This window comes from Cricetulus griseus, chromosome 8, assembly GCF_003668045.3.
Source record: "Cricetulus griseus strain 17A/GY chromosome 8, alternate assembly CriGri-PICRH-1.0, whole genome shotgun sequence".
In the NCBI taxonomy this organism is placed as follows: Eukaryota; Metazoa; Chordata; class Mammalia; order Rodentia; family Cricetidae; genus Cricetulus; species Cricetulus griseus.
Window position 1 is genome coordinate 19,326,732 of NC_048601.1, and position 16,300 is coordinate 19,343,031.

The 16,300-nt window shown below is 46.7% G+C and overlaps 1 long non-coding RNA gene across 1 annotated transcript; it reads right to left on the reverse strand.

Moving 5' to 3' along the window:
* Positions 1-11,729: 11,729 nt before the first annotated feature.
* On the reverse strand, positions 11,730-16,223 carry LOC113836933. Its single transcript, XR_003487456.2, has 2 exons — positions 15,982-16,223; positions 11,730-12,629 (listed from the first exon to the last, which is right to left on the reverse strand). It is a non-coding gene; the product is annotated as an uncharacterized LOC113836933 (long non-coding RNA).
* Between the last annotated feature and the right edge of the window lie 77 nt (positions 16,224-16,300).

The following is a 16,300-nucleotide window of genomic DNA, read 5'->3' on the forward strand; positions in this document are numbered from 1 at the left end:
CTGTGGTGGTACACGCCTGTAATCCCAGCACTTGGGAAATGAATCTCTGAGTTTGAGGCCATCCTGGTCTTTAGGGCGAGTTTCCAGGACAGCCAGGGCTGCACAAACCCCGTCAAAAACAAAATAAACAAACAAACAAAAAAAACAGAAAAAAATACATTAGCAGTGGACATGAGAACTCAAGGCATACATGTGAGTTGAGTATCCATCGCCAGCACACATGCTGGGCAGACGTCTGGCCTTCAGGAAGCACCATGAAAACAGACGGTATAACTTATGAAGTTCACTTTGGAGACAAAGCACACAGACTTGCACACAACTGCAAGGAGGTGAGCCAGCAACTGGGAAGGAATGCAGCAAGAACTGGTGTTGATCAAAGAGCAGGGCTCATGCTGAGACCAGAGGGGTTTTCTCAAAGCGTGTGAAGTGAAGAAAACACTTGTTAGAATGTTCGTGAACACTTCGGAAACAGTAGAAGTGAACCTTGACTTTTTCCAAAAGGTCAAAAGGGATGGGAAGTGATTTTTGTTTTTTTTTTTTTAAGCTAAGGAGGAGATACTCAAACAGGCGGCTTCCAGAGTACAGGGCACAATGGACTTTAACCCCATAAATGAGCATGGCCCTGGAAAGTGGGATTAAACTCGGTCACAAACACAAACACTGACTGAACAACCACCTACCTGATTTCTCAGGAGACCTGAAGGCACAGGGCTGGAAGTTCCGAGATAAATGACTCATGCACTCCAGGCTTTGAGAGCCTTTCTGGAGGTGGTAACAGGCCGGATGCCTCCGGGTCTGTCCATAGGCTTCAGCAACCAGAATTGACTGCCAGAGAAGAGTTATGACAAAGCCCAACTCACCTTCCTTGCCCCTCCCTCTACCTCATCGTTTTCTCATTAACCCTCCAAGGCTTTGCTTACTGAAGACATTGCTTCTGTTTCACTAGGAGTGACACCTTACGGTAGCTCCTGAGACTCTGAGCTGTCACTCCTTAGATTTGTAGGCGTCAACTTGTGTTTAAGTATGAGTTTAAGTTTAAGTTGTCCACAAGGGGGTGCTGGTGCCACAGATAGAACCAATTTACAAAGCCGCTAGGATGGGTCTTTCTAGAGACCAGGCTTTTGGCACCTGATCTAGGGGAGAAAAGCCTGCAGAGACCAAGGTCAGATCAGGCTTGTCCCATGCACGGACCCCTCACAGGCCATAGTCACTCTCTTTGGATCAGCTGGGACCCAGATTTGCCAGGTTCTTCAGGGCCTAGCCTAGAGGTGGCAACCTGGTAGACCGAATCGAGCCTGCACACACATAGTGAAAATGACTCCCGCAGTCACTAAATAAGATGAAAGATCTCTCACACGAAAGCCAAGGTCTTACCTACTTACAATTTCTCTGTAGCCTAGTCTCTGTCCTCGCCCGTGGCTGTGCAGTAGCATAGCTACAAGGTCTAATGAAGGAATCTGAAATCTTCTCAGAACACGCTTCTAGCACCTCCCCGTTTCAAGAACTCTCCTCCCCAGAAGACAAGAGGTCCCTGGATAAGGCTTTTGTCATCTCCTTTCTGCCCTTGGATTCTAATCCTCAGACAACCCAGGGGCAGGGACAGCGGTTTTTGAAGTTCTTTGCAGACCTGATGACGTGACTAGGCCGAGCCAAACCAATGCACACTGAGCATGAGCTTTGCCCATTTTTATTTGGTGGGGGGAGGGTCATTTTAATTTTACCTGTGTGAGTGTTCTGTCTACGTGTATGTTTATGCACCACATGTGTGCCTGGTGGCCAAAGAGGTAAGTAGAGGCCAACAGATCCCCTGGGACTGGAGTTACAGATGGTTGTGAGCCACCAAGTTGGTCCTGGGAATTTAACTCAGGTCCTCGGCAAGAGCAATAAATAACTTAACCTCTGAGCCAACTCCCCAGCGCCTTGCCGGTCATTTTTCTTTTATGTATAAGACTTTTAGTTTTTTGTATGTTTTGTTTTTAATTGTAAATCTGCTGGGTATGGTGGCTTTTTCTAGACAGGGTTTCTCTGTGGCTTTGGAGGCTGTCCTGGAACTAGCTCTTGTAGACCAGGCTGGCCTCGAACTCAGAGATCCACCTGCCTCTGCCTCCCGAGTGCTGGGATTAAAGGCGTGCGCCACCAACGCCCGGCAGGTATGGTGGTTTATAGAGGCAGACGCAGGCAGATTCCTGTGAGCTGGAGCCCAACCTGGTCTCCAAAGGGAGCTCCAGGCCAGCCAGGGCTGAATAGTGAAATCCTGACTATAAATAAGTAACTAAGTAAATACTGTTTGGCCTTTGAGATGGCTCAGTATCAAAACCACGACTCTCTGAGCCCTTTCCCAGAGGTGTTTCCGAGCATTGCTGGTCCACTGCACAGATGAAAGTGGGTTATAGCAAGGGATTGGCAGGGAACCCCTCCTTCAACAAATGCATGATCGGTGACTACTTTGCCAGTGACCAGGTCCCTGTATACTTTGATCTTTGTGGCCAGTGGCAAAGCCAGACAGAAAGTCACAGCCCAACTGTGTTGGTAGAGAACACATAAGCCCCAGTATATTGCCTGCTCTGGAATCTCCGCCAGTCCTCCACTAGCCAGGAAACCAAAGGTACAGTTGTGTGCTCACTCACAGTAAACTCAGATCACTTTCTTTACCTGTGGAACCAAGCCCGATGATACTGGTACCTTCCTCAAAGAGTGCTGTTGTCAGAATGGAGTTGATTCGTTGTAAAGCTTAGAGCCTGGCTCAGCCAGTATTTGATCAATGTTTGCTATTACCCCAGGCTAAAGCAACATGTAAACTTCAGCCTTTTTTAGAAAAGACCACTTTGGGACTAACCTAGACACTCTGCTTATATGTTACAGGTGTGTAGCTTGATCCTCTTGGGGGGCTCCCAACAGTGGGAACAGGGGCTGTCTCCAACTCTTTTATTGGTTTTTGGAACCCTACTTCTCATATTGCGTCACCTTGCCCAGCCTTAATACATGGGCGTGTGTGCTCAGCCTTGTTTTGTGGATATCCGTGGAAGACCTGCCCTTTCCTGAACAGCAATGGAGGAGGAGTGGGATAGGGGGCTGGGGAGGGACTGGGAGGAAAGGATGGAAGGGAAACTACAGACTGAACTTAAATAAATAGAAAAACAGATCACATTACAGACAGTTCTTATGCTTCCAGCACAGACACAGAGACAATGGACTTTGAGATAATCACCAGCAGAGTCTCTTGACGACTCAAAGGAACTTTCACAAGCAGAAGGTGTAGCTCAGTGACAGAACATGTATGTGCCTGATGTACACAGGGCTCTGGGTTCCATCCCCACCACTTAATGGTGAAGGTTGGGCATGGTGGTGCCTTTAATCCCAGGACTTGGAAGTCAGAGGCAGGAGGAATTCTTGTGAATTCAAGGCCATCCTGGTCTACATAGTGAGGTCCAGGCCAGCCTGGGCTACACAGAGAAACTCTGCCTCTGAAGCAAAGAAGGAGGAGTTACCCTGTTCACAGTCCTCACACTCCTCTGGTGAATGTGGCTTCATTTTGGAGCTAAGCAAACTAAGAGTCATACTGCTCACTCGCCTAGGAGTGAGTCTCTATTAGTTACTGCCCTTGTCACGGCAACAAAATATCTGCCAGAGCGTGGAGGAGGGATTTATCAGGGCCAGGAAGAGCCTTCGGAGTGCGGGTCGTTTACATATAGCTTAGTGAATCAGGGAACTCCATCCCCGACAGCCTCCTTCTGCTTGCTAGGGCACATTTCCCAAAGGTTCCATAACCTCCCAAAGCAGCGTCACCAGTTGGGGACCCAGTCTTCAGACACACGAACCTGTGGGTGACATTTTAAATTTAATTATAACAGTCTCTGCTTGGAGAAAGGAGTTAAACCCAGGCAAGAAGTTAAGTCGGCAAGATGTGGCCAACTTAAAATATCACAAGCGTTGCACCCCACAGGCTACTTGATTTAATTTCTGCCTGAGAATTGAGCAGAATGAGAATTTTAGTACAGTGGAGTGGATAGGCTAGTATCCCCAGCTCAAGTCATCAGTAGATAGAACATCACCTTTAATGAAGACGAAGCCTAAGAGCAAAGAAAGAACCTTCCAGTTGAAAGCACCTTCATAGCAGATCCTTAAGAAGCAGTAGCCTTCCCTATATGTGTGCCTTGTGCCCTAGTTAATGGGCACAGAGACTCTGCTTAGGTTTCTCCCAGGATATATTGTTTACAAATGTGTGACCACCATGTGTTTTTGTAGAATATTATTTTAAGGTGTGTTACACTTGTTTATGCTCTGGAATATTTGTTTAATGACGTAATGATGCGTTGCTTTTGTTTATGCTGCATTTGTTTAACTCTCTGAAGCTGTGATTCTTTGCCTGTCTAAAACACCTGATGGTCTAATAAAGAGTGGAACGATCTATATCAAGGCAGGCAGGAGAAAGGGTAGGCAGGGCTGGCAGGCAGAGAGGATAGAGAAGTCTGGTAAGAGAAGAATGAAATCTAGAACAAGGAGAGGAGGACATCAGGGTCCAGCCACCAGCCAGCCACAGAGTAAGAGTGAAAGTAAGACATACAAAAGTAAGAAAAAGAGAAAGCCCAGAGGCAAAAGGTAGTCAGAAAATTTAAGAAAAAAACTGGCAAGAAACCAGCCAAGCGGGCTGGTGAGATGGCTCAGTGGTTAAGACTGCTCTTTCAGAGGACCTGGGTTCAATTCCCAGTACCCACATGGGAGCTCACAACTGTCTGTAACTTTTGTTTCAGGGGATCCAATACCCTCATAAAGACATTCATGAAGGCAAAACACAAAATAAAATAAATAATTAAAAAAAAAGAAACCAGCCAAGCTAAGGCTGGGCACTCATAGGTAAGAATAAGCCTCAGTGCGTGATTTATTTGGGAGTTGGGTAGTGGCCACCCCCCAAAGAGTAAAAAATTAAAAACTATAGCCATGCTCCCAAATTCATGAACTTGGGTTAGATATGCAATACCCTTTGCCCTGGGGAAGCTGCTTCTCTGGTCATTCAGTTCCATCCTCCTCTGCTAGTTCACTCTTGCTCTGCTCTGGTGATCTGGGTGGGAAAGAATGGGAGCCTTAGGCTCCCACTTGGTACCTACAGAATCCCTATGGGATCAAAGATATCTACATACCTTATTGGCATAAGAAAACTCTTTAATTCTTTTGGCTGATAATTGTAGCCACTAGAGATGTTACCACCTGGGCTGGAGAGATGGCTCAGCTGTTAAAGGCCAGGCTCACAACCAAAAATATAAGAGATGTTAACAAGTATGGATTTGGCCACTCTCTTCCAACTTTGGCATCTACTCACATGGCAAGCCTTAGACTAAAGCTGTGGCATACCTATGGAGACACAGCAGAGCCCACACACTCTGTATGTTCTGTCTGGAAGCCTGGACATTGCAGAATCTCTGTCCAATACCACCTTGCAAAAAAGTTCCCCTCTTTGAGACAGATGTTCCCAAGGTAAGACTGTCTTCCTGTCACAGTAAGCAATGACCATCCAGAAGCTGGTCCCAGGGCGGTGTACTGGGACAGAAAACAGCAGGACTAAAGCGCAGCCTGCAGACCCAGCCCAAGCGACACAGGCCACAGTCTGCTTACTTTCTTCCTTCTGGTTACTCAAAAGTGAGAACTGGCCCAAAGCTGCCCAGTAAGACAACCTACCCGTCTTTCAATGAGACAAGTCACTATCCTCAATAAAAGCCCGATTTTCTGATATTTAAAATACAAGTTAATAATCGGGGCATAGTGGTGTACCAGCACTCGGGAAGCAAAGGCAGGCAGACCTGAGTTCAAGGCCAGCCTGGTCCCCAGTCACAGAAAAACTGTCTCAAAAAAACAAATAAAACAAAAGAAAACAAAGATACCAGTTAATAAAGCACTAATTCCCAATCAAGATCTAGTTGACTTCATCTGTATGGACTGTAGCCTCCAGTTGAGAATCAGTTGACTATTGGAGACAGTGCATCTTTTTGTTGTTTCCTTTGTTGTTTTGCTCTGAAAAAGGCTACTGCTGTGCAGCCCAGGCTAACCTGGAACTATGTAGCCCAGGCTAACCTTGAGTTCATGATTGTCCTGCCTCAGCCTCTCAAATGGGATTACAGGCACGCATTACAACCATGCCTGGATTTCCAGACTGTGCACTCTTGGTTGGAATATATTGTATTCCCCTTCCGAAATTCTTATGTTGAGATCCTTGCATTCAATTTGAGGCCTTCAGATGGTAGTTGGGTCAAGAGGGTAGCATCATGATGAATGTGATCAGGGCCCTCATCAGGGGGGCCGGCCCCAGAGAGTCCTTCTGTCTTGGGATATTTGTACACTATGTGAAGATGTATTGTTGTGATTGGTGTAATAAAAAGCTGAATGGCCAATAGCTAGGCAGGAAAGCGTAGGTGGGACTTCCGGACAGAGAGGATTCTGGGAAGAAGAGTCACCAGGCAGACGAGGAGGAAGATGGGCAGTACTGAGATGACCTAATGAGTCTCCAGGAGGAATGTAGATTAAAAAATATGGGTTAACTTAAGTTATAAGAACTAGTTAGAGGGGCTGGAGAAATGGCTCAGAGGTTAAGAGCACTGGCTGCTCTTCCAGAGGTCCTGAGTTCAATTCCCAGCAACCACATGGTAGCTCACAACCATCCGTTATGAGATCTGGTGCCCTCTTCTGGTGTGCAGATATACATGGAAGCAGAATGTTGTATATATAATAAATAAATAAAATCTTTTTTAAAAAAAGAACTAGTTAGAGACAAGCTAAGCTAAGGTTAAGCTTTTATAATTCATAATAAGTCTCTGTGTCATTATTTGGGGACTGGCAGGGCCAAGAGAAAGTACTACTACATACTTCCTGCCCCTTTCCATTCATGTGAGAATACAGGCAGAAGCTGCCCTGCCTAGAATCCCACCAGTGCTGACTCCTTTATCTCAGTCATGCACCCTCCTGAACTGAGAGAAATATGGGTTGTGGGAGCTACCCATGCAGCTGAGAGTAGGTTGTTACCAAGACTAGAGCTGATCAAAACTCACTGCTCGTAGAACCTGCGTGCTAATTTGTCCATATTATACACACACCGATGCTGATTATGTAAAAATACCTTGAAGAAAATTGCAGGCCTTAGGACTATGGCTTTCTCCATGACTTTGTTGCCCTTGAATGCAAAAGAAACATTCTACCACCCCCAACATTACTGAGGGGCTTGAGATGGAGCTGCTGCCCCAAGCCCCAAGCTGGTACCATCACACATCTCTAGAATCTTGCTGACTCCTAGGCCTCTGCCTTGGAAAAGGCTTTACTCCAAAACACCCATTTTTGCTGCCTTTAAAATGCCACATCTTGGAGTTCGAGAGATAGGCCAGTGGTTCTGCTCTTTCAGAGGACCCGAGTTCAGTTCCCAGCACCCATATCCCATCTGACAGCTCTCAAATACTCCTAACTCCAGCAGAAGTTATCGGATCCAGGGGATCCGATGACCTCTTCTGGCTTCTGCTGGCAACCACACACGTGTATCCTATTGTAGCCTATACTTATGTAAATACCTGGAAAAGAAGCATGGGAGCAAATACCTTTAATCTTAACACTCAGAGACAAAGGCAGGTAGATCTCTGTGAGTTTCCTGCCAGCCGGGGGGCTACATGGTGAGATTCTGCCTCAAAAAAGAAAATCAATCAATCAATCAAAAAAATAAATAAAAAAAAACCCCTCACATCTCTGAGCTGGAGAGATGAGCTGCCTCAGTTAGTAAAGAGTTTGCCACCCAAACATAAGGGCCTGTGTTTGACCCCTGGATCCCACGTTAAAAAAAAAAGTTGGGCATGGTGGTACACACTTGTAACCCACATGCGGAGGAGGGAGAGGCAGTTGAGCCTGTAGAGCTCACTGGCCAGCCAGCCGAGCTGGTGAGTTCCAGGCCAGAGACAAAGCCTATCTCAAAAACATACAAAAGACTGGAGAGACAGCTCGGTGGTTAAGAGCATAAAAGCACCGGCTGCTCTTCTGGAAGAGCTGGGTTTAATTCCCAGCACACATATGACAGCTCGAAACCATCTGTAACTCCAGCTCCAGGGGGGGTCTGACATTCTCTTCCGTCCTCCTTGGGTACCAGGTCCAAACATGGTGCACAGACATACATACAGGCAGATATCCATATACATAAAATAAAATAATGATTTTTTTTTAAGGCAGAAGGCTCCTGAGGAATGACACTCAGGGTTGACCTGGCCTCCACACGCACGCACACACACACACACACACACACACACACACACACACACGCGCACACACACACATACACACACACACATGCGCGCACGCACACGCGCACGCACGCGCACGCACACACACACATACACACACACATGTGCGCACGCACACGCACACACGCACGCACGCATGCACGCACACACGAGCACGCACACACACAAACACGCGCGCGCACACACACACACACACACGCGCTCACACACGCGCGCACACACACACACTCACAAGCACACACACACACAAGCACACAAGCACACACACACACACAAGCACACACACACACTCACACATACACACAAGCACATACACACAAGCACACGCACACTCACAAGCACACGCACACACACACTCACGCACACGCGCACACACACACACACACACGCACGCGCACGCACACACACCTGCCCATGCACAGCAAGCCACACTCCCCACTTTGTCCCTGTTCCTTATGGAGCCACCAATGTACATGCTTTTCTCAACTTTCCACCAACATTCTCTTCCTCCCTCACTTAGCCCAGTACTCTCTGCAGACTCGGGAACTCCTCACTGAGTTTCTAGACATGGATTCAGTCAAGATCCCTGAAGGAACTGGCTTTCCTTTTGACAGCCATAACAGCTGAACACGTGCTTGCCATAAACCTGCCTTGGTCACGTAGAGGTCAGATGCCTGTCTCGTGACAAGGAGCCAATCGGAAGTTAACTGGTGGCGCTATGCTTTACGACCCTGGGTGTGCTTTACAGACAAGCGCACAGCAATGACATAGAGAGCATAGCAACCACCCTGGGAGGGCCTATGAGCCATAGCAACCAGTTGACCAATCAACACAGGGCAAGCCCTCCAAGCCTGGAAGCACACCAATTGTGAGCCTGTGCGTAAGCCTGTGCGTACCCCTAGACACTCCCCTTACGCTGCCCTATAAGATCTTTTGGGAGACGCTAGGAGCCGTCTTTTCTAGCCGTCCGCCATGGCGGGTGGGTGAAAGACCCGAGCTAACATAGGGTTAGCTCGTTAAATTACAATAAAGCCTCGTGCAGTTTGCATCAAGCTTTTGCCTCCATTCTGTGTTTGGGGTGGCTGCCGTCCTGGACTAAGATTCTGGAAGCCTCAGCTTTCTGAGGGTCTTACATCCCTATTTTTTTTTTTTTTTTGAGACAGGATTTCTGTGTACACCTGGCTCTCCTCAAACTCAAAGATCCACCTGCCTCTGCCTCCTGAATGCTGGGGTTAAAGGCGTGCACCACCAACAAACACTGCCTAGCTAGGATCCTTCTTATCTCCAATAGGCAGCAGGAAAACACATTCTTTTCTTAGACCTTTGGTGCTTCCTCCCCTGCCTGCAAAGAAAACAGAGATGAAAGTCCCCCAGATGTAGGGGAATCTAGTGGAGGAAAAACACAGGCCAATCATTCAGAACATCACATTACCTCACAGATACAACGGCCTGAGGGCTGGTGATGGCGCGTGTGTTACAGCCACCCAGCAATGTGGGTGGGAATAAAAGAAGTGAACTCTGGGGCTGAGCATTTCCCTTCCTCGCCAGGCCAACACAGACTTCTGCACATGGTCAGCCACATGATCCGAGCATCAAAATTTCCCAGATTTGCTTGCTCGACACAAGCCATAGAGAAGCCATACTAGCAAACCACAGAACCAGGCGGCGGTGTCACACACCTTTAATCCTAGGATTCAGGAGACAGGCAGACAGGCAGATGGATTTCTCCGAGTTCAAGGCCACCCTGGCCTTCACAAGAGTGAAGAGTAACAGAGCTCACACCTTTGATCTCAGCATTTGGGATCACATACCTTAATCCCAGCACTAGGGAGGTATAAAGGGAAGAAGCAATGGGTCTCTTGTGTAGATTAGTTTCCAGAAATGGAGAGCTATTGTCTCTGAGGATTCCTGGAGAGACAGCATTGCACTTGGAGGATTTGCGTAGCCAATCTCACCTCTACTTTCAGTCTGAAGTAGAGGTGAGCACTGGTGGTGGCTGCTTTGCTTATCTGACCATCAGCTTGAATCCCAATACCTATCTCTAGGTTTTTATTTTTTGTGATGCAAGGCTCAAGCAAGGTAGAGGGCACTCCAGGAGGCACAGAGCCACACCCTAGGCTGACTTGTTCAGATCTCAGAATATCAATTTTGAGGACCCGAAGCTCTAAATAAGTTCTATACAAATAACCCTAATCCAGAAAACTCTCTAAAATTAAAAACACCCTTGAAAGACCCTCGGATTGAGGAGTCTCCACAAGTCGGACGGCCCCCCCCCCCAAAACTCAATGTCCAGTCCAGCTGATGTAAAAACAAGAGGTAAGTTTATTGTGGGACATTTGCACAAATGGGCCTCCCAGTCCGACAGACAAAGGAAGCCCTGTTCCTCAAAAGCAGGCTTCTTTTATAGGAGAAAACCATAGGCTTTTAGGGGTTAGGGTACCTGACCAGAGTCACAGGTTCTTTGGAGGTCTCTTATCTTTGGGGTGGTCTCCTGACTCAGTGGGATAGTCTGTTCTTATCTTCATGACCCCAGGGCAGGGTGGCCCTCTGGGAATTCTTGGTATTTAGTTAGGTTGTCTTGTGGCCTTGTAAGGGAGTTATCGCTGCCAGCTAGGAAATTCCAGGGACTCGGGTCATTGTGACCTTGGTTAGATTTCTAAGTCAGGTCGCCCTGTTTTTAGTGTGGGAGGTTTTTTTCTAAGTCTCCTTATTTTATTTCTTTGTTAATTTTCAAGTCCTTCACCCGAACCCCTAAATTGGAGGTAACCATTTCAGAACATCTCAACCCATCAGACATCTAAAACCCCACACACTCCTACCTTCCAGGTCACTGTAAATTTCAAGTAAAGGAGCCATGAGAATCTCTTTTGCTATGCTACTACCTACGGCCTTACTCGATTCTTTCCCCTAAGTCTTTCTAGGTATTGGTGCTAGCAGACCAGGGGTTTAGGAACTAAAGCTTTTATTGATTTTACTTTAAGACAGGACCTCAAGCAGCTCAGGTCATCTTCCAATTCACATTGTAGCCATGGATGACCTTGAATTTCTGATCCTCCTGCCCCTGCCTCCCAAGTGCTGGGATTACTGGTGTGTACTGAGATGGAGAATTGGGGTGTTGTACGGGGACCAGGGCTATGCTTAAGCTGTAAGAGCCGGGTTGACCCCCATGGCCAACATACATTGTTTGACCTTGGAGTCTCTTCTTGTGCCTTTTAAGGTAGGAGAGCTTGCTGAACTATTGGGGGGATTAAAAGGGGTAGCCAGATATGCTACCACAGGCATTTAATCCCAGTACTTGGTAGGCAGAGGTAGGCAGATCTCTGTGAGTTCAAGGTCAGCCTGGTCTACAGAAGAGTTCCAGGACAGCCAGGGCTACACAGAGAAACCATGTCTGGGGGTGGGGTGGGGGGAGACAGCTAACCTTGAACATACACAAACTCAGGAAGCACAGGCTTACTTTTCCTCGACAGTGTCATAAACACAAATGTTATTTGCCCCAAAGGAGAGGCCAGGTGAGGAGTGAAGAAGAGGTTTCTGAGGCCCGTTGGCAGAAACAACTGATGTTAGCCATTCCACTCAGCACTGTGACTTTCCTAAGATCCCTTCATGCCTTTGCCATTCTCCCAAACAGCAGTGAACTTGGCCTCAGAAAGAGTTCTTTCCCTCTATGAAGTGACAGGCTAAACGGCAAGGCATGAAAAAGGATTAGTGGTTGCATGTCTTCAAATAATGGTGAGGTCCCCAGAAGCACGCCAGGCTGAGAAGGCGTCCTTTGGATGTCCGTCGGTGAAAAGGCTGGCCGCTATGAGCAGCATTTGGGGGCTCCTGGTAACAGATGTCAGGTGTTGGCAGACAGGCTGCCAAAACCAATCTTCCTTCACCCCCCAGATACCGAACTGATGGAGAGCTGGGCACAGTGGGCCTGGCAGCCCCTCTTGCTTGGATCATTGGTCGCATTATTATTTCTTAATGGCTGGATAAAACAGATGGTTTACCGTGTCATCCTGATTTTGTTGGTTTCAGGGTCCTACTCTTCCCTCAGGGTCCGGCATGTGATCAGTTTTGACAGTGATGGTGCAAGAAGGTTCCTGCCAGTAAAGCCAAGTGCACCTATTTTTTTATGCTGGGATAAACCACCGCCACCTCCAACTTCAAAACCCTGAAAAGATCTAGCAGTGCAAAGGTGCTTGTCAAAAATGCTTGCTCTGTCACAGAACCGCAGCGCTCTGGCTCCTGAAAACCCCACTCTGTACTTGAATGCCAATTGTCCATCCTTTTTGCTGTTCGTTTTGGAGAGTGTCTTCCTCTGAACTCACTCACGTGGCTCACATTGGTCTCCAACTTGAGATCCCCCTGCCTCAGACTCTGGAACAACAGAGTTATAGGTGTGTGTCACCGTGCCCAGCTTTGTCTTTTTTATTTAGTCTTAGACTTACAGTCCTGTTTATATTCTGATGAGTCCTTTAATTTAACAGATTGTTTTATAATTGGTATATGACAACTGCGCATAATGCCAGGTGTTGTGGTACACGCCTTTAATCCCAGCACTCAGGAGGCAGAGGCAGGCAGATCTCTGTAAGTTTGAGGCCAGCCTGGTCTACACAATGAGTTCCAGGGTAGCCAGGGACTGTTACACAGAGAAACCCTATATCTAAAACCAAAAACAAACCCCTCCAAAAAAACCAACAAAAACAAACCTGCACAATTTATGGGGTAATAGTGAGTGCTGTCTCCATTCGTTCACTGTGTAATGACAGACCATGATAATTAGCCTGAAATTTGTATTTCTATGCATCAATTACTTTAGAGTCTACATATTCCAGTGAATCTTTAATAAGTTTTAGTTTAGATTCATAAATGACTTAATTCAAAAGCTGGGAAGTGCTTACCACACAAACATGAGTACTTGAATATGGTCCATAGCACATGTGTAAAAAGCCAACTGTAGGGGTGCAAATCCTAGTGCTGGGGGTGGGCTAGGAGTGGAGACAGGAGGATCCTGGGACTTGTTAGCAACCCTGTCTAGATGAATCAGGGAGCTTTAAGTTTCACTGAGAAACCCTATTTCAAGAAATAAAGTGGAGGGACAGGAGTGGTGGTGTGTGCTTTATTCCAGTACTCTGGAGCCTGAGTACTGGTGGATCTCAGTAAGTTCAAGGCCAGCTTGGTCTACAGAGCAAGTTCTAAGACAGCCAGGACAATTTCACATAAAAACCCTGTTTCAAAACAAACAAACCTAAAAATAAGGAAATAAATAAGTGGAGGGGCAGAAAGTAAGAGGACAACTTGTTGGGAAAAAGAAGGGGTTCGCCGGGCGGTGGTGGCGCATGCCTTTAATCCCAGCACTCAGGAGGCAGAGGCAGGTGGATCTCTTGTGAGTTCGAGACCAGCCTGGTCTACAGAGCGAGTTCCAGGACAGCCTCCAAAGCCACAGAGAAACCCTGTCTCAAAAAACAAAAAAAAAACAAAAACAAAAAAAAAAAAAAAGAAAAAAGAAGGGGTTCAAACAGCTAGCTCTCGGGACCCAAATGGGGAGACATTACAAATATACTAGTGTGTGGAGCACTAGTTCAGCCGGATTTAGTTTTTCTGGAGCTCAGCCTGGCATTTAAAAGGTCTCTAGGTGATCCACTGGGAATGAAGTTTGAGGGTCTGAATTAGTCCAATGCTTACTAACTTTCTGAGCAAGACAAATTGCCTTAGCTCCTTGTGAGGCCATATTTCTCATCTCTATAGGAAGCCTAACTGTCCTGTCTTCCTCCCAACTGCTACAAAGTTGAAAGCAATGATACATGGGGTGAGGTTTTTGAATCAGTATCTAAAATATAAGTGGGGAATCACCACAACACATGGGCTGTTAAATGCAAGGATTTTAGCTAGGAATGCAAGAAGACAGCACACTCCAGCATTAGCATTGACCTGTGACATGCTTGGGCGTATAGTTAAACAGTCTGCCTGGCAAGAATAAGAAGATCGTTATTACTGTCATTTACTTATTATTTGTCTCAGTTAGGGTTTCTATTGCTGTGATGACACATCATGACCAACAAAAGCAAGTTGGGGAGGAAAGGGTATATTTGGCTTACACTTCCACATCTTAGTGCATCGTTGAAGGAAGTCAGGACAGGAACTCGAGCAGGGTAGGATCTGAAGGCAGGACCTGATGCAGAGGCCATGTAGGAGGGCTGCTTATTGGCTTGTTCACGATGGCTTGCTCAGCCCTAGGATAGCACCACTCCTATAATAGGCTGGGCCCTCCCCCATTCACCACTAATTAAGAAAATGCCATAGGCTGGATCTTATGGAGGCATTTTCTCAATTGATGTCCCCTCCTTTCAGATAACAATGGCTTGTGTCAAGGTGGTATAAACTAGCCATTATGTTATTGTTACTCATTATTTTTTTAAAATTTTATTCATTTATTATGTATACAGTCTTCTGCCTGCATGCCAGCAGAGGGCACCTGATCTCATTCAAGGTGGTTGTGAGCCACCATGTGGTTGCTGGGAATTGAACTAAGGACCTCTGGAAGAACAGTCAGTGCTCTTAACCGCTGAGCCATCTCGCTAGCCCAGTTATTCATTATTGTTATTATATATTATTATTACTTTGAAGCAGGGGCTAACTATGTAGCCCCTGTGTCCTGCCTCTGCCCCGAGTGCTGGGGTTAAGGGTGTGTGCCACCACACTTGGCAAGAATGAATATATTCTAAAGAGACTCTGTGCCCTTCTCTTTGGCTATGAGATGGTTGAAAGGATAGATCCCAAGAAATTAGATTCTCCCCAGGAATCTCCTGCTGGAGGAGGAGAAAGTCTTGCAGGCAGTCAGAGGACCTTTCTCTGGGAGGAAAATTACAGTCAGAGAGGCAGAGCTGGAGCTGAGACAATTCTCTGGGAGCAACTGGTCTTGGCTGGATGGCTTGGTTGTACCTATCTTAACTTTCATTTACAAGGAAATTTTAGGATCCCACAGATGGACTGGGAGGGGTGACTGCACTGAATATCTCCTTTTTCTGCCTTTTGCTATTTATTTGGCTCTTTCATTTGGCTTATAGAGGATAGGTGGCCAAATCTGGCTTTTTAGGACACATATGGTAACCCTCAATTCTGGTTGCATCTTTATCCCTATTTTCCTATCGCTATAGTCTCAGGCTCAAGGTTTTGCAGCTTTTTTTTTTTTTTTTTTTTTTTTTTTTTTTAATGTTTATAGGTGTTTTGCCTGCATGTATGTCTGGGCATAACATAAGGGGGGCAGAAGAGGGCGCCAGATCCCCTAGAACTGGAATTGCAGTGCTTGCTTAGCCTCCATGTGGGTACTGAGAATCGAACCAGAATCCTCTAGCCAAGCAATCAGTGCTCCTAACCCACTGAGTCATGTCTCCAGCCACTCTTGAAGGCTTTTACACAGAACCTATGTAGCTGCGTTTGTTTGTAAGGAAAGGACTTTATTCTAGGCCATTGCGATAGAGACCACATTTATTACAATAGAGACTATGGTAGCAGTGGTTGAATTCAACTCTTATTTCAACAGGTATCAGAAGAGACTTCTGAAGGGCAAGATGTAAGAGTGACTTAATTATGAATGGTAGCAGCGTTAGCAGATTGACTGTCTTGGTAAGATCAGACTCAACAAAGCAGAAGGCAAGAAAGGGACCTCACTAGAATTTTTGGTTAAGAAGTTGAGTGCAAAATGCTGGGTTGGTCTAGATGTACATACCTTGCTTGACCTTCCTTGCCAGGTAGAGGATAACAGCTAAACTTCACAGGATGCAACCCCTGGCTCTACACTGTGAGAGAGTCATCGCCTTGGCACTCTATAAACCCTATACACCTTACACGCCTTCCTCAAATCAGTGGTAGAAAAAAAAAAATCAAAGCGGTCCTTATCTGTCCCTGGCGCAGGCGGCGGTCTAGAGCTGGCAGGACTCGCAGGGCGTTATCCTAGGGCGGGGCCCCGCACACCTGCCAGGCGCCAATCACCAGCCGGCGCGCAGGGGCGCAAGCGCCCGGTGGCCTGGGCGGGGTCACTTCGGGTC